Source organism: Bos grunniens, chromosome 20, assembly GCF_055505025.1.
Source record: "Bos grunniens cultivar Pamir isolate PY7600 chromosome 20, Bosgru_T2T1.0, whole genome shotgun sequence".
NCBI lineage: Eukaryota > Metazoa > Chordata > Mammalia > Artiodactyla > Bovidae > Bos > Bos grunniens.
In genome coordinates, this window is record NC_141184.1 from 42,444,399 (window position 1) to 42,469,032 (window position 24,634).

General features: G+C 38.0%; 1 protein-coding gene and 1 non-coding gene across 2 annotated transcripts in view; both read right to left on the reverse strand.

Annotated features, from left to right (window-relative positions):
- Window positions 1–24,634, reverse strand: part of HCN1 (hyperpolarization activated cyclic nucleotide gated potassium channel 1) — a 447,958-nt gene that overhangs the window by 139,821 nt on the left and 283,503 nt on the right. The window lies entirely within an intron of this gene.
- On the reverse strand, window positions 12,699–12,801 carry LOC147350318 (U6 spliceosomal RNA). The gene has a single exon (XR_015149309.1). It is a non-coding gene; the product is annotated as a U6 spliceosomal RNA (small nuclear RNA).

The following is a 24,634-nucleotide window of genomic DNA, read 5'->3' on the forward strand; positions in this document are numbered from 1 at the left end:
ATATGTTGTGATTTTACTTTATCTGTATTTACAAAAACAGAATTAGGTCAGTAAACAGTTGTTCTCCATCAATTTCACAGTGCTGAAAAAGGATACCATCAACAGACTTTGCGTGCAAGCTTTATTGCTTTGCCTGAGTGCTCAGTCACATTCAACTCTTTGAAACCCCATGGATTATAGCCTGCCATGTTTTTCTGTCCATGGGACTATCCCAGCAAGAATACTGGAGAAGATTGACATTTTCTCCTCCAGGGGATCTTCACGACCCAAGGATTGACCCTGTGTTTTCTGTAGCTCCTGTATTGGCAGGCAGATTCTTTATCACTGAGCGATCTGGGAAGCTTTATACTGAATAGTAATTGGAATGGAATTAACTCAGTTTTAAGTATTAATTTTAGTTATTTTTTCTTTGAAATATGTCCCCTAGAATTATTGGATTCATATATTTATTACAAACCCAAACATTTAAACAACATTTTTGGTGAGGTCCCCGTCTTAGTTGAATGAAACACAGTGACTTTTTGTTACAGATCATATTAAGTGATAATGTCAGTAGGAAGACAAGTAGAGATCATTTCAATGTGAATGCTCAGTCATGGCTGACTCTTTGCAACCCCATGGACTTTAGCCCACTGGGCTCCTCTGTCCATGTATTTTCCAGGCAAGAATACTGGAGTGGGTTGCCATTTCCTACTTCAGGTGATATTCCTAACCCAAGGATCGAATGTGTGTCTCCTGTGTTTCCTGCACTGGCAGGCAAATTCTTTGCCACTGTGCCACCTGGGAAGCCCACTCAACTCAGTGAGTCCACCCTCAACTCAACGAGCCCATCACACATTGAATTATTCAGTAGGAATATTGTGCATGCCATTTCTAAGGAGATCTGTGGTAAAGAATGCCAGCAATGGTAGGTGTAATGTCAAAATGGGGATAACCAAAATAAATACTTCTTTAAAATATATATATTGCAACATTTTCCCTATAGCATGGTGTGGTGCAAAGTAAACATTAACCCCAAAGTTCACAAGAAGATAGAGACCCTACCAACACTGTCCTTTTGTTAATTCCGTGACCTATCAACTTTGCTATGTAACATTAACACTGTATTTTTAAAAGTACTGTGGGTTTCCCTCATAGCTCAGTTGGTAAGGACTATATCTGCAATGCAGGAGACCCTGGTTCAATTCCTGGGTTGGGAAGATCCTCTGGAGAAGGGATAGGCTACCCACTGCAGTATTCTGGCCTGGAGAATTCCATGGACTGTATAGTCCATGGGGTTGCAAAGAGTCAGACACAACTGAGTGACTTTCAGTTTCAGGAAATAGTGAATCATTTCTATTCCAGTCACATGATAGAAGACCTTGAATTCTTGTAATATATATTTGTACTCTTGATAGTAATATTTCCAAATAAATCCAAAGCCATGAATTTTAGCAATGACATTAAAAAAAAATCAGATATACAGTCACATGTATTTATTTCAGTTGGGGAAATTTATTTTTCTTATTTGTAGTGTTATGATCTGCTTACAATGCTTACAAACATTTGCACCTTTGGCATCAAACCTTTTGCATTACAAGAGAGTTTAAACACTTTATTTTTAGCAATAAAATACAAAGTAACTGAATAACTAAATTGTTGCTAACATAAACAGAATGATGGCTGGTCATTTTAAGAGCTTGATTTAGGCATGTTCCCTGGTCAGTTAATCCTTTGAATTCTTTCTTGTTTCATTAGTGGTGACAAAATACAAAATCCGAATTAAGTAGGTTTATAAATTAAAGTTTAACAGTGATTTAGATTATGGATATTTTCCTCACAATTTTTTGAATGTTGATGTATTATTTTAAAATAAAAGTTAAACAAATCAATAAATTACTTTTAAATTTGGCATGTCTATTAACTCCAATTTTTGTACTAAGAATTCATTAACACAGAAAGGCACTAATTGGACATTATTTCAAGATTTTAAAAGTGATTTTTTTTATTAGAATTAGCATTTCAAGAAAAATATTTCTTTGTTGTATCTCTTTGCACAATATAAGAAATTGTATTTTACACATTTTCTATATATAAATATTGGTAGATATATGTTATATACACAATAGTATAAAGGAACAATGGAAGAGATTAGCATAAACAGAACATTTAACTCTTTGCAAGATACTATTACATCATCTCAGACTTCCCTTGTAGCTAAGTTGGTAAAGAATCTGCCTTCGATGCAAGAGACCTGGGTTCAATCCCCGGTCTGGAAAATCCTCTGGAGAAGGAATTAGCAACCCACTCCAGTATTCTTGCCTGGAGAATCCCATGGAGAGAGGAGTCTGGTGGGCTACAGTCCGTGGGGTTGCAAGAGTCAGACATGCCTCAGTGACTAAACCACCAGCATTTCATCATCTCGTTGCTCCTTATAAAATTCTTGAAACCTGATATTGTTATTACAGGGAAGGAATACAAAGCTTGGAAAAATTAAATTTCTTGAAAAAAGAAATTTTTTTTCAAAGTTACACACTTGTAGGTGACAAAGCTGGAATGAAACCACAGGTCTGCTGAAGCATAGTATAATCCTCTCCATTCCAAATATCATAGCCATGTATTTCATAACCATTATATAAGTAAAATGCATGATAATTATTATGAAGATTTTTCAAGCATTTTAAGAACATAACTGTAGCACAGAAATTCTTTACAGTATGTGCATACTTTCATTGCAAACGGAAAAGGAAATCTCTACTGCACCTTATGGGAATTTAGAGGAAAAATTATCTCAGGTTTTCATCAGAGAAGACCTCTGAGGAAAAATTCCCTGGAGCATCTGAGGTCAATAAAGATGGCTTGGTTATAGGGTTGTATTTCACTTTCATATTTTCCTATTGGCCAAGAACTCTCAAAGGCTTCTCCTGCTTTCCTCCTATCCCCATAGCCAAGGATGGAGCAAACTATCTTGGTCTCTAATAAGAATGAGTCTTTTGAAAGGAAATCCTTGTCTGAGACTTAATCCTCCAGAGAGTTGGAAGGTGCCCGTGACATTGGAAGGCAAATTCAACATGAAACAGTAACTGATGCCATGTACTGTCACTCAACATCTGGCTGAAGTAAAATAAGCAATTGATGTCATTTTCTAAGTGCTTTTATTTAATATGCACGCAAAGAGTCAGACATGATTTAGTGACTGAACAACAAATGTGCGTTAAATTAATTGTATGGGTTTTAGCAAAGCAGCTCTGCACTGATTATCTTCCAATTAGTAGATCATCTCCTTTTTATGGCATTCTTAAGTTGTTAACTCTGCTAATGAGAGGTTTTTGCATCTTACTAATGTTAAAAATGACTAAAATTAAAGTGAAATGAAGAATCATAGTCTTATTGCTAGGCTCAAACTTCTACTCTTAATAAGAAAAGTAGCTACCTGAGACATAAAAGAAGCAGAGAGTAAAGAACATTTTTCCAGCCTGAGCATAGCCTTTGGGTGGTTATTATTAATTATTAGAGTGTAAAATTTACTAAATATGCAATTTCTGTTTATGTTGCCATATAAAAACAAGGAATTAGATTTTCTTCCTAGATAATTTGCACATATGTCAATTTGTATGGCAGATGGTGGACTGTAGAAAGAATCTGCTTTTTATTCAGGTTAAATCAATCAGTTTATACAAAAGACTGACTCATAAAGTAGCTGTATATAAAAAGGTGGATACGGAATAAGATGTTTATGTGTTTTCCACATAACATGTCCTCTAAGTTTATGAATAGGCCGTGTATGTGTGTGTGTCTTAATTTAACAAATCTGTTTGTAACATTTTCTATTGCTAGGTACAATTGTAACCTCTTTACAAACATGTAAGTCATGAAGAATTTTATTGAAATATAATGTTCAGAAACAAGTATAATTAAAATATAAAAAAATTTAGACCATAGAAAAAGAAATGTGTAAGCTGCCAAGAAGCTTACTTAATAATTGTTTATTTATGTGGAGGTTAAAACAGAGCTTTTCCACTAACACAAAAGTCAGGCTTTAACTTTTTACTCTGAAATCCCACCTTAGTCATAGTAAAATTTGCTCTTAACATTTAACCATGTAATTTGGATGGTAGGGTAAATGAACTTCTCTGCTTTTTCTTTTTATATCGGGATTTGCTACTGGGCCAGGGATCCCACCACCACTTGTAAGAAGGGACAGTGAAATAAATAAAAATTTCAACCCATTAAACATATTTATCTACAGTAGACTGACTTTTATCCCTAGATTCATAGAAAGTTATAATTGTATGAGACTTGGGCAAAAATTTAGTCTATCCCCTTATAAGCAAACTGAGTTTCAGAATCTCCATGGTGATAAGGTAAAAATGTAAAAACATATAAGTAAATAAACAAATAGTTACATAAATGAGAGTACTCAGGCTACCCAATTTCATTTTAATCTAACATCCAAGGAACAATATACTTAAGGTCTCAACTGATCTGTCTAAGAATTGAAAAACAAATGAAGCTCTCATGTCTCTACATGCTTGCAAGTATCACTTCCACTATAGTTGCATAATTACAATAATAATCATAACATCACCACCATCAACAACAAAACCACCTAGTTCAGCTTATATAGATCTCTTACAATTAGAATTTAATTTGTCTTTGTCATTATCACAACAGTTTTATGGTAGCTAGAGCAGCCTTCATTATATTCATTTTACTGTTGAGGATGAAGTTCAAGAAGCAGTACCTCTCCATTTGCTCATTGCAAATACACTGCGTTTTAAGCCATAGCTTAATAATTGCTATTCTGTACTTGGTTCATATTTGGGTATTTAAGAGGAAAAAAAAATCGATCATGATCTGGTTAAACTATTTCCATTCTGAAAGTGATAGTACAACTCAAGTTATTATTACCATATATCTAGGTAAAATGATAAGGCCATCCACTACAATCTGTACTGCTCAGCATTGTCCTCAAGTTATCTATTTCAGGGAAATATACTCTTATTAGATCAATGCCTAATTAAATTATACAGAAAACCATTTCCCTATGCTCAGGCTATTTCAATCACAAGTTTGAAAGATAAATGACATCAGTTAAAATTATTGTGTTACTTTAGAAAAATATTTTAAAAATTCATCTTATTTACAGCAAAGTAGTAATTACATAAATCAGCAACAGTACATCTTATTTAATTCTAAACAGAAGACCTTCAACTGCAGACAAACAAATAAAGCCTTCAACTACAATCAATGCTAGAACTTGGTGTATTGATTATGCAATCGAATAAAATAAGCCTAGGAAATCCTCTGCTGTGTAAGGCTGTGCAAAAGGGAGAAGGTATTGAGCACTTATTTTTAGAAGTCTAACCCACAGCTTAAAGCTCTTTTTTAAAAAAGCTTTTTATTTTATATTGCAACATAGCCAATTGACAATATTGTGATAGTTTCAGGTGGACAGCAAAGGGACTCACTTATACATAGAAATGTATCCATTCTCCCCCAAGATGCCCTCCCATCCAGGCTGCCACAAAACATTGAGCAGAGTTCCCTGTGCTATATAGTAGGTCCATTTTTAAATATAGCAGTGTGTACATGCTGATCCCAAATTTCTAACTATCCCTTACCCCATCCTTCCCGGCTGGTTACTGTAAGTTCCTTCTATAAGTCTGTGAGTCTGTTTCTGTTTTATAAATAAGTTCATTGTATCATTTCTTTGTAGATTTTGCATAAAAGGGTTTTTGCATAAAAGGGTTATTGCATAAATACTGCAATATTTCTCTTCCTCTGCTCGACTTACTTTGCTCAGTATAACAATCTTCACTTAGCATGACAATCTCTAGGTCCACAACTTAAAGCTCTTATCCCATGACATGTATTTTCGTAGTGTTTTCGTAGCACGTATGGCTTGTGCATCAGTTACTGATCTGAAAGAATACTCTTGCTTTGGCTTCTAAATCTACGCAAGCCTTATACAAATGTAAGTATTATAACATGTGGACTCCTTGATCTTACCAACAACTTCACATAAAATGCAAATATCAAATAGTACTTAAGGCAAAACTTATTTCTTGATCAATAGAATCAAACCAAATACACTTTACTAGTACTAAAATGGTTAAATGCTAGAGTCTTAGTTCTGCATAATAAATCAATTCTCCAATCACATTACATTTCATTGTGAGTATGTGTGTATGTGTGTGTCTACATATATTAGAAAGAGAAAGGGAGGGCATGAGAAGGGGAGAGAGACAAGAGTTTCTTTTCAAGGGTTAGACTATCTTCTTTCAGCCATATCCCTGAATTCACATATAGACTGACTTGGAAATCTGTAAGCAAACAAACTATAAAAAAAAAAAAAGGGAGATAATTTGAAACAGCTTGTTTTACTTTCTCCTTTTCTTTTTTTTCTTCCAGTTTTTGATTCTACCAACTTACAAAAAGACTAGGAAAATGGTGATTCAGACATGATTCCCATCTCTGATAAGCTCCTTTCAATTCTCTAAATCAGAACAAAAATACATGCACGATCATCCCATATTCAACATGGCATTACTATCCATAGAAAATGTTGATGTGAAATAAATTCTTGTTGAACTTCAGGAGATTCCTTTGAAAATATGCTAATGAGCATATTCTAGCTATTTTCTTATGGCATGGAGAAGGAAACCAAGGTTATCTTAGTTTTAGGAAAGAAGTAGTTTTTACTCTAGTTCTGCACACACAAAAAATATAATAATAAAAAGGCAAATGCTACAAGAAATGAAGTGTCTCTAGTTTTTTGGTGTAATTTTTCAGTTCAGGACAGTTCAGTCGCTCAGTTGTGTCTGACTCTTTGCGATCCCGTGAATTGCAGCACGCCAGGCCTCCCTGTCCATCACAACTCCCAGAGTTCACCCAAACTCATGTCCATTGAGTCAGTGATGCCATCCAGCCATCTCATCCTCTGTCGTCCCCTTCTCCTCCTGCCTCCAAACCCTCCCAGCGCCAGGGTCTTTTCCAATGAGTCAACTCTTCGCATCAGGTGGCCAAAGTATTGGAGTTTCAGCTTCAGCATCAGTCCTTCCAATGAACACCCAGGGCTGATCTCCCTTTAGGATGGACTGGTTGGATTTCCTTGCAGTCCAAGGCACTCTCAAGAGTCTTCTCCAGTGCCACAGTTCAAAAGCATCAATTCTTCGGCGTTAAGCTTTCTTCACAGTCCAAATCTCACATCCATACATGACCACTGGAAAAATCATAGCCTGGACTAGATGGACCTTTGTTGGCAAGGTAATATCTCTGCTTTTCAATATGCTATCTAGGTTGGTTGTAACTTTCTTTCTAAGGAGTAAGCGTCTTTTAATTTCATGGCTGTAATTCTCATATGCAGTGATTTTGGAGCCCCCCAAAATAAAGTCTGATACTGTTTCCACTGTTTCCCCATCTATTTCCATGAAGTGATGGGGCCAGATGCCATGATCTTAGTTTTCTGAATGTTGAGCTTTAAGCCAACTTTTTCACTCTCCACTTTCACTTTCATCAAGAGGCTTTTTAGTTCCTCTTCACTTTCTGCCATAAGGGTGGTATCATCTGCATATCTGAGGTGATTGATATTTCTCCCAGCAATCTTGATTCCAGCTTGTGCTTCTTCCAGCCCAGCGTTTCTCATGATGTACTCTGCATATAAGTTAAATAAGCAGGGTGACAGTATACAGACTTTACGTACTTCTTTTCCTATTTGGAACCAGTGTGTTGTTCCATGTCCAGTTCTAATTGTTGCTTCCTGACCTGCATATAGGTTTCTCAAGAGGCAGGGCAGGTGGTCTGGTATTCCCATCTCTTTCTTCAGTTCAGTTCAGTTCAGTCACTCAGTCGTGTCCGACTCTTCGCGACCCCATGAATCGCAGCACTCCAGGCCTCCCTGTCCATCACCAACTCCCAGAGTTCACTCAAACTCACGTCCATCAAGTCAGTGATGCCATCCAGCCATCTCATCCTCTGTTGTCCCCTTCTCCTCTTGCTCCCAATCCCTCCCAGCATCAGAGTCTTTTCCAAACCTATTTCTAATTCTAAAATTACCTAATGCCAACGCAACCCACAATTTTAACCACTTTGGACGTGGACATGATAATCAGTGCTTCCTAAGAAACACTGCTTAGTACAATTCCTGAAGAACACTGATCTATATCATCTTAATCAAATTTGCCAAATTTGTTACAAACTGACTTGAAGGAACACAACCAGACAGTTCATGTAGATATGTCTTCTTAAACTTCCTCTGATATGGAAGGAAACAACACCATGGCTTACTGGCACAGCTAGAGAAGGCCTTAGCAATTAACAGCATGTATTTCTCAGTCAACAGGGACTGTTTAGGAAAAAAAGAAGTAAGCATGCAAAGCTTAATGATTTCTCTTGTGCATCACTTCCATGACTCATGCCACATTTTCCCAAGCTAGTTCTAAAATGGTTAATCTGCTCTGATGAGTAAATGGTCTTTCACCTTCAACTGGTTTGGGCACTAGTGATATGGGTTAACAAAACCATCTGTGTGAGTTTGGCTGTGGGTATAGGTGTCTGTGGACGCAAGGCTTGCCTAGAAAGGGTATAACATAGGTGCAACCTGTGTGCTGTCCCAGGGAGTACTGTAACACTAGTTTCTCCATATGGTGGAGAAGCAGCGGCAAACCTCAGTGGTACCAACTTCCATCAGATTGCAGATGAGGTTTGGAAGGAGAGTTCCAAGTTCTCCAACCAGAGAATCAAGACAAGAAATGACCTACTCAAAAGTCTCTCCCACATCTTCTTCTAGGATGCTAGAAATTACTTTGAGTTTCTCTATTTTAGGTAAGAAAGTAAAATCAGTGACATTTCTGGATGGTCATGATTTAAATGCCTGTACACTACACTAGCTGTACACCAGGGCTTCCCTAGTGGCTCAGCTGGTAAAGAATTCGCTTGCAATGTGGGAGACCTGGGTTTGATCCCTGAGTTGGGAAGATCCCCTGGAGAAGTGAAAGGCTACTCACTCCAGTATTCTGACCTGGAGAATTCCATGGACTGTACAGCCCATGGGATCACAAAGAGCTGGACACGACTGAATGACTTTCACACTACCTAAAGTCAGTATATCCTCCTCCTGTGGCCTGCAGTTCCCTTGGCTGGCCCCAATAATGTTCAGGCTTGACTCTCAAATACTGGAACTGGATATGTTTTGGATAGCCCCAAGCACAGAAGGCAAGAGGAACATCCCAAGATGAGTTCTTTAGAGAAAGATAAAACTTGAATGCCATAAAATTGAAAGCAAATGTCAGAAGTAGACTCTCTCAATTGAAAAGATATAGGACTGGAGTCAGGTATGAATGATGAGGTGCAGACAGATTGCTGTTGCTTTGGAATGGTCCATGGCTTGCCTTTGGCTATCATTGGAAATGTATTATTGGTTAGAAAGTAATGGTTCAAAGGATTTTTTGTATCCTTTATTTTTTTTAGAGTGAGGTGGCATGCTGCGTTAGTGAAGAGTCACCCTTGAAGGTTGGAAAAGGATAAAAAATAAAAAATATATGTCTCCATATAAGGAATGGGTCTTTGAGACACCATGGACTGTAGCCTGCCAGGTTTCTCCGTCCATGGGATTTTCCAGGCAAGAATACTGGAGTATTTCCTTCTCCTGGGGATCTTCCCAACCCAGGGATCGAACCTGGGTCTCCTGAATTGCATGCAGACTCCTTATCATCTCCATATAAGGAATAGAAAAGTTTATAGAAACTTGGGGTAGAAAATGAATAGCACTCAAGAAAGTAAATCCCAGAGCATCATTTATGATAAAGGTGGAATCTGAGCAATGGGGTAGGGAGAGTAGCAATAAAAGTCATAAAGGAAAAAATATTAATTTTATTATATTTATAAACTCATCTGACATTAACACCATAGAGACATAATGTAGCTTTATGAGAAGACATAAAATGTGTCGACATTTTTTGTAAACCAATAGGTGCCATGAAAGTATAAATGATAGTATTACTGTTATTGTTATTATTAGTCAGCACTACACATTGATAATGACACGGTTCCCTGAGGATCTCAATTATATATGTCAATTTGAAGATATTCAGAGTTGATTCTAGTTATGCATTTTTCTCCATATTTTGTTAGCCACATTATGCAGGAGTAAATTGCACAAGTAAAACGGATCAATATTTTGACAAAGTATAATTACAGAACTTTCAGAGGTAGAAAAAAAGGTGAAGAATAATTAGTATTTAGAGTGGTAATACAATCACAGGAATAAGAAGGGACAGGAAATTTTGGTTAAATTACTGATTTTGATAACATTATCGATATAGGAAAAATTTTATCTCAGAATGAACTAAGACATTTCTAAAGACAAATTCCATAGTGAACTAAGGGATTTTCAAAGGCAATGGTCTAACGCTGAAATTAGACAGCAAAAGAGACACTGATGTATAGAACAGTCTTATGGACTCTGCGGGAGAGGGAGAGGGTGGGAAGATTTGGGAGAATGACATTGAAACATGTAAAATATCATGCAAGAAACGAGTTGCCAGTCCAGGTTCGATGCACGATACTGGATGCTTGGGGCTAGTGCACTGGGACGATCCAGAGGGATGGTATGGGGAGGGAGGAGGGAGGAGGGTTCAGGATGGGGAACACATATATACCTGTGGCGGATTCATTTTGATATTTGGCAAAACTAATACAATTATGTAAAGTTTAAAAATAAAATAAAATTTAAAAAAATGATAAAGATATACCCATGAACACAAAACACAAGGGATTACAGATAAACTAGAAACAGAATTCACATATCTCAAAGCCAACAGGTTGCCCCCAAAGTTTAAGGAAAACAACTGAGCCTTATCATGTACTCCAGATGTTAATAAAGGGGACCACATGAAAAGGAAAGAAGTTCCAGAAAACAAATGTTCATTAGCAATGGACCCTTGTTATCCTAACAACATATAAATAACAAAATATAAATCACAGGGACACTGATGCCATTTACTAGACTAAGCAGGAGTTTTACTTCACGTATTTTTATTCACAAGTAAAACACGACAGGTTTCACTTCAATCAAGAACTTATTTATTTGTTAACCTATTTCTCTCTTCCATGATGCCTTTTCCCATAAAATAAGCAACAAATTCCAAACAAATCTAGTTTACTCTCAATACTTAGGTGAACAGAGTTGAATATGATTTATCAAAATAAGAGGCCACTCCCCTTTCCTCTAGCCCTAACAATTTACAGGGATGCCCTCTACTTGGCTTTAAACAGATGTCCCAAATTCTGTGTGTCCAAACAGAACTCATCTAAACCAAGCCTACCAGCATGGACAGCCACTGTTCCCAAATCCCCCTGCTCAGTTTACTGACTCCATATTGTAGTTCCCATCTGTCCACTGGGTGGACCCAAAGCATCCACGCAGAAGGGCAGCTAAGAGACTTCCCTGGCGCTCTAGTGGTTAAGACTCTGCCTTCCAATGCAGGGGACCTGTGTTTGATCCCTGCTCTGGGAACTGGGATTCCACATGCTGTGGGGCAGCTGGATGTGTGCCATTGCTATCACCACAACTAAGACCTGATGATGCCAAATAGTATTAAAAAGAGAGAGAAAGCAGCTAAGCAGTACCTGTTCCCACTTTATCATCCGCTTTACCATAGTTCTCAGGCCAGCAGGCTTGAAAGTACATATTTATAACAGAAAAAGTAAAAGTGAAAGTGTTATTCACTCAGTCATGCCCAACTCTTTGCAACTCCATGGATTGTATGTAGCCTGCCAGGTTCCTCTGTCCATGGAATTCTCCAGGCAAGAATACTGGAGTGGGTTGCCATTCCCTTCTCCAGGGGGATTTCCTGACCCAGGGACTGAACCTGGGCCTCCTGAATTGCAGGCAGATTCTTTACCATCTGAGCCACCAGGGAGGCCCATTTATTACAGAACAACCAACCAAACACATATAAACAACAATTTTTAAAAATCCTTTTTTTTTATCATCACATTTTTATAATATGGAAAACAACTTGACATCGCTAATAGTCATGCTATTAACTACCATCATTAATAGTCATGCTTCTGTGTACTTCTTCCAGGATCCATGACCCTGGCCAGTTGTTTCCCTTCCTAAGTTTTTAAAAATCAAATTATACTTCTGTGATTGACATTATCTCATAATTAGATGCTATCATCTTTTAAGTGGTAGTTGATGTTAAACTGACCCTTCTGTTCTTTCACCATCCTTAGACTTTGATTCTGCTGCTTTATTCCTAAAGCTGGTTAGGGTCTCTTTTATTGTCTATTTTACTTCTCTCTTGAACAGAACATAAAGCTCCTTTCTTTTTATTCTAGCTTTATTGAGATAATCAGGGCTTCCCTGGTGGCTCAACAGTAAAGACTCCACCTGCCAATGGCGGGGACATGGGTTCGACCCCTGGTTTGGGAAGATTCTCTGAAGAAGGAAATGGCAACTCACTCCAGTATTGTTGCCTGGGAAATCCCATGGACAGAGTAGACTGGTGGCTACTACAGTCCATGGCTTTGCAAAAGAGTCGGATGCACCTTAGGGACTGCTGCTTCTGCTGCTAAGTCACTTTAGTAAACAAATTTGATAATTGATAAATAACATTGCATTGATTTAAGATGTACAAAATAATGATATATATATATATATATTGTGATTATCAAAATAAGTTAGTTAACATCCACCACCCCACACAGTTGCAAAAATAGAATGCTTTAGGAATTTGCATGTCAGCCTTGTGCAGGGGCCATGCTAATATCTGTATCCTTCTAATTTTATGTGTGTGCTACAAAAGTGAACACTAAAGCTCCTTTTCTTCACCTCGATGAAAAAATGCTTCATTTTACTTACATTTTTATTGTCTGGATTATTACAAATTAAGACACAAATGTGGAGAGGGAAATGGCAACCCACTTCAGTATTTTTGTCTGGAGAACTCCATGGACAGAAGAACCTGGCAGGCTATAGTCCATGGAGTTGCAAAGAGCTGGACAGGACTAAGCAACTAACACACACACGACACAAATGACTGCTTACTATCTCTACTTTAACTCCCTTCTAGTCCATTCTTCAGCAGCACATTCAATCTATGTACACACATGCTTAAAGCTTTCTCATAGCCTCAAAATTAAGTCAAACGTACCAAGGGATCACACAAAGCTGACATCACTCCTATCTCTGTTTTCAGTCCCACTCCTTAACTTTGTTACCCTCTACACCAAAACCCAGACAGCTCTTGCCACCCTAAACTACTTGCAATTCCCCAACAAGCCAATTCACTCTTCTCCATGCCCTTACATAGGTGGTTTTCTTTGACTCAGTATGTGCTCTGGCTTCTTTCCCCTTTGGCTGGCTATTTCTCTAGTCTTTCAAGATGCAGTTCATTTTCAAACATTCTCAAAGATCTACCTTTATCTCTGCAAATCAGCCCTCCCAGTAGGTCCATCTTCTCATCTGTACAACCCATCACTTATCATGTGACTGCACTGTATCACCTGTTTCTCTGGTAGCCTTCACCAGTGTAACCAAAGCTCCCTAAGAACAGGGATCATATCCTAACCATCTTTGTATCCAAACATCTAGCAGTGATTGATATTAATGGAATCTAGGAAAAATACCTAACTGACTTCAAAACAGTATTGGAATAGTATTCTACTCTATAATGTTATCATGCATGTGTGTGCTAAGTCACTTAAGTCATATCGGAATCTGTGACCCTATGGACTGTAGCCTCCCAAGCTCCTCTGTCCACAGGATTTTCCAGGCAAGAATACTGGAGTGGGTTGCTATGCTCTTCTCCAAGGGATCTTCCTGACCTAGGGATCGAACTCACGTCTCTTAAGTCTCCTGCATTGGCAGATGTGTTTTTTACTACTAACGCCCCCTGAGAGGCCCTAATGGTATCATAGCTACCTTGAATTATGCTGGAAGTTGAAAAGCCAGATGCTTTCACCTGAACCACAAGAAAACCAAAATCTCTCTTTAAGATTTAGAGTATTTCCACTGTGATTGAAATATGAACTTTAAATTTAATGAAATCAAACAGATGCTCTTAGCAGTTTGATCAACTATTCTTCCAACAGATATCTGTATAGCAGATGGCATAAACAATTCAGCATATATTTAAATACTGATATAAAGTTAAAATAACATAAAATCTTTCAAATTTATTAGGGATTTATTTCTTCATGAGTGCCTTTTCAGGGGACTGGCATCCCTGACTAATTTTCAGACATGCTCTCAAAGATTTCTCTCCTCTTCACTTTCTTTCTTCTTCCAGGAAGAAGGCAAAGGCCCCATTGCAATGTTGCTATTGTTCAGTCGCTCAGTTGTGTCTCACAGTTTGCGACCCCATGGACTGCAGCACGCCAGGCCTCCCTGTCCTTCACCATCTCCCGGAGCTTGCTCAAATTGATGTTCATTGAGTCAGTGATGCCATCCAACCACCTCTTCCTCTGTTGTCCCCTTCTCCTCCTGCCTCCAACCTTTCCTAGCATCAGGGTCTTTTCTAATGTAATGCAATGTTACATTTATGCTTTTGTGGACTAAACTTAAAGCACCACTCTAAGAATGCAAGTATCATCCTTTATCTATCTTTTTCAGGAAATAAAGTTGGCACACACACTCAGTATATAGAAACTGACAAGAAACCTCACAGAGACTACTTTTGGTTTCCTCCAATGAGGATGACACACCTAACACTGACAAAGCAGGTAAAAATTGTTGTCGATTATGCAAATGTGGAAACATCATCTGTGAATGAAGACAGTCCCTACAGGTCTTCTAAGGCAAGCATGAGAGGCATAAATACGAATATACAGTATTGTTTATATGGTGTTATCATTTAGCTTCCAATCATCCCTGTGCATATAAAAAACTATATACAAAAAAGCCCCACTATTTTTACTTTCTCAGTTCAGTTCACTCACTCATTCATGTCCAACTTTTTGTGACCCTATTGACTGCAGCACAACAGGCTTCCCTGTCCATCACTAACTCCCAGAGACTACTCAACTCATGTCCATCGCATTGGTGATGCCATCCAACCATCTTGTCCTCTGTCGTCCCCTTCTCCTTCTGCCTTCAATCCTTCCCAGCATCAGGGTCTTTTCAAATGAGTCAGTTCTTCACATCAGATGGCTAAAGTATTGGAGTTTCAGCTTCATCATCAGTCCTTCCAATGAATATTCAGGACTGATTTCCTTTAGGATGGACTGGTTGGATCTCTTTGCAGTCCAAGGGACTCTCAACAATCTTCTCCAACACCACAATTCAAAAGCATCAATTCTTCAGCACTCAGCTTTCTTTATAGTCCAACTCTCACATCAATACATGACTCCTGGAAAAACCATAGCTTTGATTGGATGGACCTTTGTTGGTAAAGTAATGTCTTTGTTTTTTAATATGCTGTCTAGGCTGGTCACAACTTTTCTTCCGAGGAGCAAGTGTCTTTTAATTTCATGGCTGCACTCGCCATCTGCAGTGATTTTGGAGCCCAAGAAAATAAAGTCTCTCACTGTTTCAATTTTCTCCATCTATTTCCCATGAAGTGATAGGACCGGATGCCACGATCTTAGTTTTATGAATGTTGAGTTTTAAGCCAACTTTTTCACTCTCCTCTAAAACATAATTAATCAGATATGATTGTTCTCAATATGCTCCAATTGTCTCTTGAGGGTAGATAAAATGGCAGAGGCTTTTTTCCATATAAGAATAAACCATGAGTCTTTGGTGAACAAGGGCACTGAATTTTATCCTGTCCTTTATTATCTCCCATTAGTGGGTTAGTTGCTAAGTGTGTCTGACTCTGGAGACCCTGTGGAGTGTAGCCCACTAGGCTCCTCTGTCCATGGGATTCTCCAGGCAAGAATACTGGACTGGGTTGCCATTTTCCTTCTCCAGGGTATCTTCCCAACTCAGAGGTCGAACCCTGGTCTCTTGCATTACATGCAGATATTGTCTGAGCCACCAAGGTAGTCCCACTATTCCCCATTACTCCCCCAACATATTTTAGGACAAAAGCAATTCAAACAGTCTATATTGCCTAATCTTAGAATTCCCATGGGCTTGCCAGAATCATTCCCCATGTAAGGACCAAGTAGCAGAGAATACACTTGATTACACTAAAGTTTTAAGGTGCTTTGCCAGTATCCCTGAATTAGTTTGACATTCTGTACGACTCAAGATTCAAATGCAGTTTTCTCTCAGTGCAGTGTCAGGCGCATAGTCATTAAGTATCAGTATACTGACTATGTTTAGTGGGTGGTCAGAGGTATTATGTAACTACTTATAATTTAGTATTAAGAAAATTGCCATTAATAATTTACTTTTCTGCCTAGTACATTAAGGCAATATTTCTGTAATATATTGTTCTCTGAAAAAGAGCAATTACCAGGGGAACCATTTCTATCAGCTTTGGGCACTATTAGATCAAGGTCAGAGTTAGGGGCAGAATCTATAGTTTAAGTTTACCAAGTCATGTAGTATTTGACCTTTAAATTGCTGTTTTGTCATGCCATAGCTATTGCAGAGAAAGTGATCCTGTTATATCCAGTTTCATTGCTAAAATAAATACAAGGTCATTGCCTCCAGCAGGTGACTGGAAAACATACAGTATAATCTTCTTGATCCTGACACCCAAAACACAACTAAGAGTTTTTCTCAAGGCCTTTTGAATGCACTGAGAAATATAAATAAATAAAACAATATGTTACTCATAGTCAGCTATGATCAATTTAATTTGGCCAAGCATACAAAAGCAGCTTCCTTAAATAAGAGCTACCCAGGGTCTCATTAGTGCAGATGAAAAAAAAAAAAAAATCAAGGTCATGCTAAAGGTGTATGACTTCATGGTGGAAAATTTCAATCCTCCAAACACCTCCGGGTAAGAAACCAAAAAGCAAGAGGAACAACAACTGTCAGGCAGATTTCAAAATCTCGTTCAGACCACGGGACAAATACTAAGTTAGGAAAAAAGCTGAAATCCTAAATATACTGAGGTATACATTTTTACAAAGTAAGGTTGACAAGGCCGAAGGCGGGTGTCGAATGTCTCTGATTATAATGAGCGGTGATTAGTATTATCTCCACACAAATGTCAAAGTGGAAGAGTGGGCACCTCAGAATTCTAAAGTGACCTTTTCATGTGAATTACATCTTAGGAAAAAAACAAACAAACAATGATTTGTGAATTGTCCTCATGAGTAGATAATAATGCATTTTTCTGTTTACCTTCTAATCCTGTCCTGTCATATTTTGAATGATAGAAGAAAAGTGATTATAATGTTGAAAAGCAAGCAAAGATGTATTAAATAATCTGTATTTATTGAATTAAACTGTATTTATTGAATAATTGTATTTATTGAATAATAAATGTAAATATTAAACATATCTGCCCCATTATACATGCCTCTATCTACTTTAATACATACTTAACTATATATCATATATATTATACCTGAATATATAAAATGAGGGTAGTTACCTATCAGAGCTCATCTGAGCTAAAAATTAATGCTGATACATTAATGGACTTGTGATCTATTTAATATTGCAGCTTTTAAAACCAAGAAGGCTGATCTTTTCTAAATGACGTTATGGCAGGAAAAAGGTTACGAGTGTAGGCTGGCAAGTCCATAAGAAAATAGTAGTAAGTTTCCAGTTAGATTCTGATGCTGATAAATCAATATAACTGTCAACAGCTGGGTCCTAAGATAAACGCAGATGTGTAAAGAGAAAGCAAACAATCGTGGAAATGGAAGCAAACACGGTGCTTAAGGACATCAGCCATCTGGGAATTGCTTCTTTGAGGAGAAGCTGTAAATCAAGTCAGTCTGCCTTCTCTGAAAAGTGTTTTATTTTAATTTGGAGATTTATCTAATTCTATAAGTCATTGGCATAACCCAACCCAGAAGTGTTACCAAAGCATAAATTGCACATTCACACTGGAGATACTTGTCTTCATCACAAAATATTAGGAGATCAACAGCAGTGTCCTTGGGCTCCTGAGGCAAGTGTCCCTTTGTGTCGTGAAGCCCCAGTGATGCACAATATAGTTTTGCCTGGTACCTCCTTGGATTCTTTAAGGAATTTAAAAGGAATATCATATTGTGGTAGTCTGGGTTTGCTTTAAGGTAGCAAATATCTTGTGCCTTGTTTGGGGGAGCTTAGAGTGTGGTTCACTATGACACTATACAGGCTTCCTTTGATAGACAAACTTAAAGACTGTGAACTATTATTTCATATCCTGAGAGAATTACAGCATAGTTAGTAGGAAGGAAAACTCTCATGGAAACACTGGGACAGTTTACCAAGTGGCTGTTTATCCAGTACCTACAAATAGTTATTGGGGGTACCTCAAATGCAAGAAATCCTCACCCCTTGGGAGAAGTTGATACCCTCATATCATGTGGAATGAGCTAGGAAGAAGGCAATAGTTGGATGTCACCCAGAAACCCAAAGAAGTGCTGATAACCAGGCTGCTGGAAAAATCAAGAGCCAGACGTTCCCTAAGATATTTGAGTAGATAAGCAAGTGTTTCTATTAGAGACCTTAGAATAAGCTTTCCTGCTGGATATCTGTCTACCCTTCCATATCCGTCCTTCGGCTCTCTATGCCCTGCCCTTTGCCCAGAAAACTGACCCATTTGGATAACACAGTAACGTGTTCTGACTTCCAGTTGGATTAAGTTAATGAGAAACCTTGACAGATGATCAGAGAGAAGAAGAATGTGGTCAGTATTTTGGATTTTCACTTCAAAAAGAGTGAGTGGGCTGTGTTTTCTGTTAAAGGTAACTTCTCCTGTCAAAGCAGCCCCACCTGCAAGACTTTGTCTTCTGGGTTTTAGTGTTGGTAGCAGTTCTCTGATTACCATCCTGAGCACTCTGCTATCTCTTGTGGTCTCTAAATTCCATTTACAACTTAAATAGTCTCCTTTTGAAAACTTCCCTCAGTTGTGTAACTTGAGAACGCAAGTGTACTTGTGTGGACCCTGGCTATGTAGTGTTTCAGGTAGAAAGGGAAGAAATATTAATACACAAGGAAAGAGAAATAAACTTGCCCAAGAGTCAAGACATGTTGGCTTAAGAGATCAGTCACTAGTGATTCTGTGAACTGAATAGTTATTCCCCTTCTCTGGGTACCTTTCATTTTTAAAAACTAAATTTGTACTTCTGGGATGAAAATTTTATTTTTGCCTCTAAAATTCTGTCTTTCTCTTATTCTAGACACAGAAACAATTTGTTTGATTATAAGACCACAAATGCCTATTTCATACTCTTTCTGCATCCCAGGGCACATTGCTGATCACTTTATCAATATCCATTCCCCTTTCCCTACAGAACTCCACATGATTTGGGGTGACAATATGCCTAGCTTCATAAAAGACATTATTCATATTTCTTGGGGAAGGATGGGACCACCAAGTGATTGACTACTGGTTAATGAGATCAAAGTCCAAGTTACTGGGTAGAGTTTCTGGAAATCTAAGAGGCCATCTCATTGGAGTTGCCCTTTTCTGCCCTTTGCCCTTTCTCTTCTTCTTGCCTGAAATGCGGATTGATGACTGGGGTAGGGAAGTCTTCCCTAGAGTGACAGCACAGGCTTACTCTGGCAGATGGAGGCTGGGAGCTGATAGCATCATGGAAGTTGCAATACAGCCATGGATATTATCTTTCTACCTACATGACGCGTGCTAAAATGCTTCAGTCACGTCCGACTCTTTTCAACTTCATGGACTACAGCCTGCCAAGCTCCTCTGTCCACGGGATTCTCCAGGCAAGAATACTGGAGTGGGTAGCCATTCCTTTCTCCAGGGGATCCTCCCAACCCAAGGATCAAAACCGGGTCTCTTACATTGCAGGCAGATTATTTACCCCTGAGCCATGGTAGAGCTTACTTAATTTAGTCTCATGTTTCTGTAACATAAAGTCTTCTATATTTCTCTAACTCAGAAAATAATCAAGTTACATACAAACCATGTAGTCCTGGATAACTCAGGTCAGAGCTCTAGTTGGTGCCCCAGTAAACCCTTGCTTCCCCTTTCCTTATCCTGTATCCAACTTAATCCCTCAAACTTCACAAGTACTGTGCTAAAATCACATGTGACTCTAATTTTTAAACCCAGAAGTGACAGCTTAATTCATGTGATTCACTTATTTTACAATTCCTCAGTTTCATTTACAGTTAGATATCCAAGAGGAACTCCTGCACACAGGAACTCCTGTGTGTAAAGATGAAAGTTCATAGCAGCATGGCTTTTAACAGGAAAGATCTAGAAGCAGTACATGCACGTTGTGGAATATTATACTGCATTGAAAATAAATGAGTTACAGTAACATGCAATCACAGGGATGGATATGTGAACAAAATAATGAGTGAAGGAAGCACATCCAACAAGATATATAACTTACTAACCTTTTCATAAACTTAAACAAAACAACTAAAACCAAATAGTATGTGTTTAAAAATATAATGTCACTGAGCAAGACCCTCTGAATAGTTCCCTACCTATGTCCTCTGCCTGCCTTTTGTTTGTAGAAAAACTTGAGTCAAGGAATAAATTGAATCATATAACTGAAAAAATGCAGAGAGAGAAAAACGGCCAAGCAAGACAAAACAATAATACTTTAGCGATTAAACAAAGTCAAGGACCTTTAGTTTTTCCTCAAGGACTAGAGTTAATTGATGCCATGTCCTTTGAACAGTTTTGCAAAGACTAAAAACCCAGACAGGTGAAAGAAGTTAACTGTATGCTGCCTACAAGCATGTAGACTGCAGACTGGTTGGAAACCAAAGCTGATGAAGCCAACTCCCAATTACTTCACTGCCAACCAATCATAAAAAGGTCCACAAGCTGATCACGCCCTGCTTAATCTGTACCCTAAGACTCTATATCCACTCCAGTGGGTCACACAGTCTTGAGGGCATAAGCATGCTATGACCCTCTTTGCCTGGCAAAGCAATAAAAGCTACTTTTATCTACTACATCCAAAATTCTGCCTGAGTTTCCATTTGGCACTGGTAAACAGAGGTTGAATTTTGGCAACAGTACTGCTTAGATATGCACATGTTTTTACAACTATAGTTTAAAGGCAAGGGACTGAAAAATACAGAATTCAATATTGAATATACACTTTTTAATTTATAATTATTAAATAATTATAACTATAGGTATGTATGCGTAGATAGATAGCTTCCATATCAGTTTGAAATGTATGTATATGGTATGATTTAAACAGGCAAAAAGTCTAATAGCTATCTCATAAATATTTTTTAGGCTCACTTCTTTTTTTAAAAAAAATTGGTTTTATTGTGGCAAAAGTCACATGTTATAAAACATACTATCTTAGTCATATTTGACTGTACATTTCAATGGTACTAGGGCTTCCCTGATGGCTCAGACAGTAAAGAATCTGCCTGCAATGTGGGAGACCTGGGTTCAATCCCTGGGTTTGGAAGATCCTTTGGAGAAGGGAATTGCAACCCACTCCAGTATTTTGCCTGGAGAGGCCATGGACAGAGGAACATGATGGGCTATAGTTCATGGGGGTCACAAACAGTCACAAAGAGTTGGAAACAACTGAGCTACTAACACTTTCAGTGGCACTAAGTACATTCACATTTGTTACAGGTGCGGTGGGGAGGGATGGGGGCTTAAGATCACTTTTTAAACTACTCAAACTACTCCAGATAACCTTCCAATGTGAGCAAACTGTCCTTTCACTTGACATAATTTATCAACCTGAAAATACATGTATTAATCAATGATCCCACCCCTTTCACAATTCTGCCACACACAGATTTCCTCAGTTAACTTGCAGCCACTCTGCATTGCTGAGATATTAAGAAGAAATATTGTGCTCAGGCAGGGACTGAAAGTAAAGAATTAGTTGCTCAGTCATGTCTGACTCTTTGCAACCCCATGGTCTGTAGTCCATCAGGCTCCTGTGTCCATGACATTCTCCAGGCAAGAATACTGCCTTAGGTAGCCATTCCCTTCTCCAGGGGACCTTCCTGATCCAGGGATTGAAAGTGGGTCTCCTATATTGCAGGCAGATTCTTTACCCCCTGAGCCACCAGGGGAGCCCCTAAACAGGGACTAGGCATTGATCATTGCCTGCAGTTTAAGAGACACAAAATCTTTCAGTGACTATCTCCTAAACTCAGCTTCCTTCAGATCAACATTCAAGCCCCACCCTGCCAGGCCTCAGCCTACTTTCCTACCTTCTCTAAGCTTATCTCCATGCTTCTCCACAACTCTCCACTGCAGCTGAATTCCTTCTCATTCCCAAATAAACTGAAGACTTTCCTAAACCAGAATTCCTCCCAAGGAATCTTTTGGTTGGCTATATTCTGGGTGTCTGGGAAGCTCTCTTCCTCACTGTCTATAGATTTAAAATCTATCCATCCTTCAAAATTCAGCTCAATTTTTGCCTCTTCTGTGGCAATATTTCCTAAGAATCACTATGACAGTTTTCATTGGTAAAACACTCGCTAACAGATGCACACTCCCATCTTCTTCTGCTCCTGTCTCTCTTGCTCACCGTTGTAGACCCTGAGTTATCCCAGGGTCTGGCCCGAGATGGAGGTTGAATAAAGAGCTTCTGAATGTAAGAACTTGAAAATATCTTCAATTACTTACTTGGGCTATTCTTTAAATCACGTATTTTTTTTCTTTCTCTTTTCTTCTCAGCTGAACTTCTTAGAGAGTGAGAACTATGTCAATCCCATGCTTCCCCTGATCGTGCCAATTTGATTGCTTATAAAAAGTACTTCCTAAAAATCTGATTTACTTCAAAAGAATAAACAAAAATAGAATTGGGATTGAATTTATATTAATTGCTCCATTAAAAAAAATATACAAACCAATCAAGTGCTAACAACTTCTACAGAAATTAGGAAATTAATATTTATCTTCTGAGTAAGGCATCTAAGGTTCAGAATCAAAAGTTCCAGGGACAAAAAACAACTCTTTATAAACAGATTTACCAAAATTTTCCAAAGATTTTGGAGAAAATATTACTTTCACTAACAGATGGGGTGGAACGCCACTGTTAAATTACAAATACTATTAAGTTATATTATAAACTGCATTCAGGGATTTGTTTTCCTTAATAAACTGTAACTTATTATTTTCACTTTGCATATTGCTGGCAATGTTGAAAATTTATCCAAATGTAGAGTGCAATCTCAGTATTTTAGGTCTTCATTAGTAAACACATTTACTGAAACAAATAACAGAAAAGGGTGACTTCTTTATATAATGTTTATTATTTATTTTGCAGTATGCTGGTTCTTTGTTGCTGCGCAGGCTTTTTCTCTTTTTTTTCTAGTTGTGTTAAGTGGGGGCTACTCTATAGTTGTAGTTTGCAGACTTCTCATTGCGATGGCTTCTTTGCTGCAGAGCAGGGGCTCTAGGGTACAGGGGCTTCAGAGTTGTGGCATGTGGCTCAGTAGTCGTGACTCCCTGGTTCTAGAGCACAGGCTCAATAGTTGTGGTGCGTGGGCTTAGTTGGTCCATGGCATGGAGGATCTTCCCAGGTCAGGGATTGAACCCGTGTCTCCTGCATTGGCAGCCTGACTCTCCACCACTGAGCCACTAGGGAAGCCCTCTATTGCTACTGTTTATCATGGAAAACATATTCACTTTTAAAATACTGTGCATATTTTATACATTATATCAATATAAAGTATATATTATATATGCAGATATACACATATATATGGCAGATGTGTTACTCACAGGATATTATCTGCATCATCACTAATGATAAAGATGCTTTAAATCAAGGAGTCACTGCTTATAATTCTCATTAACAGTCTGTAGTGTTTACTATGTAAACATAATGAAATCAAGGAAGATGGCATTGATATTTTATTATAATTTCTAGCATATTATTTCTTGCATGCAGTGAGACATTAATAATTCATGCATGGTGCTTTGAGCTTTTCTTGTCCCTTGTTGATTGGAATAGCATGAGATCATTATCATAAATTCAAATGCAGTGATGTATGCTCACAATTAACAGCTTGTACCTTCTTACCTTCTGCAGCATACAATAAAGCACTTATACAATTTACATTCATGTAATAATAATTAACACCTTCTGTGTGGCATTTCATTCAATACTAAGTAATCCAATTATTGGGTCATTTGACAGACTCAAAAATCATGCATTAAATCCTTGGAGATAAAGGGATACAAATGCATGAAATAACTATAAGGTAATTTCTGGAAACACATTAGTAATGATGTCAAACAGTATTTTCAAGTACTACGAAGTGATTTAGTAATTTTAGCTGAGAATATGGCAGAAGATATTTCATATATAGATAGTAGTGATGAAAAGGGAAAGCAAGGAGAAGGCCTACTCAGAGAAGAGAATATTCTAATTCCATGTAAGAGAGAGCAAAGGAATAACTAAGCACATAAAGGACTAAGTAATAGACCAGTGAGACATGACTTGTTTGAAGCATTTGGGAGAGAGCTTTGAATCAATTGCATACTGTAGAGTTTGAAATGAATTAGAATCACTAGGATTCTGGACTGGAAAAAGTGATTGGTTTTTTTTTTTTTTTTGATTGATTCATGGATTGATTAAGAGATTTTACCAGAAGGAGGATATGGAATCATCC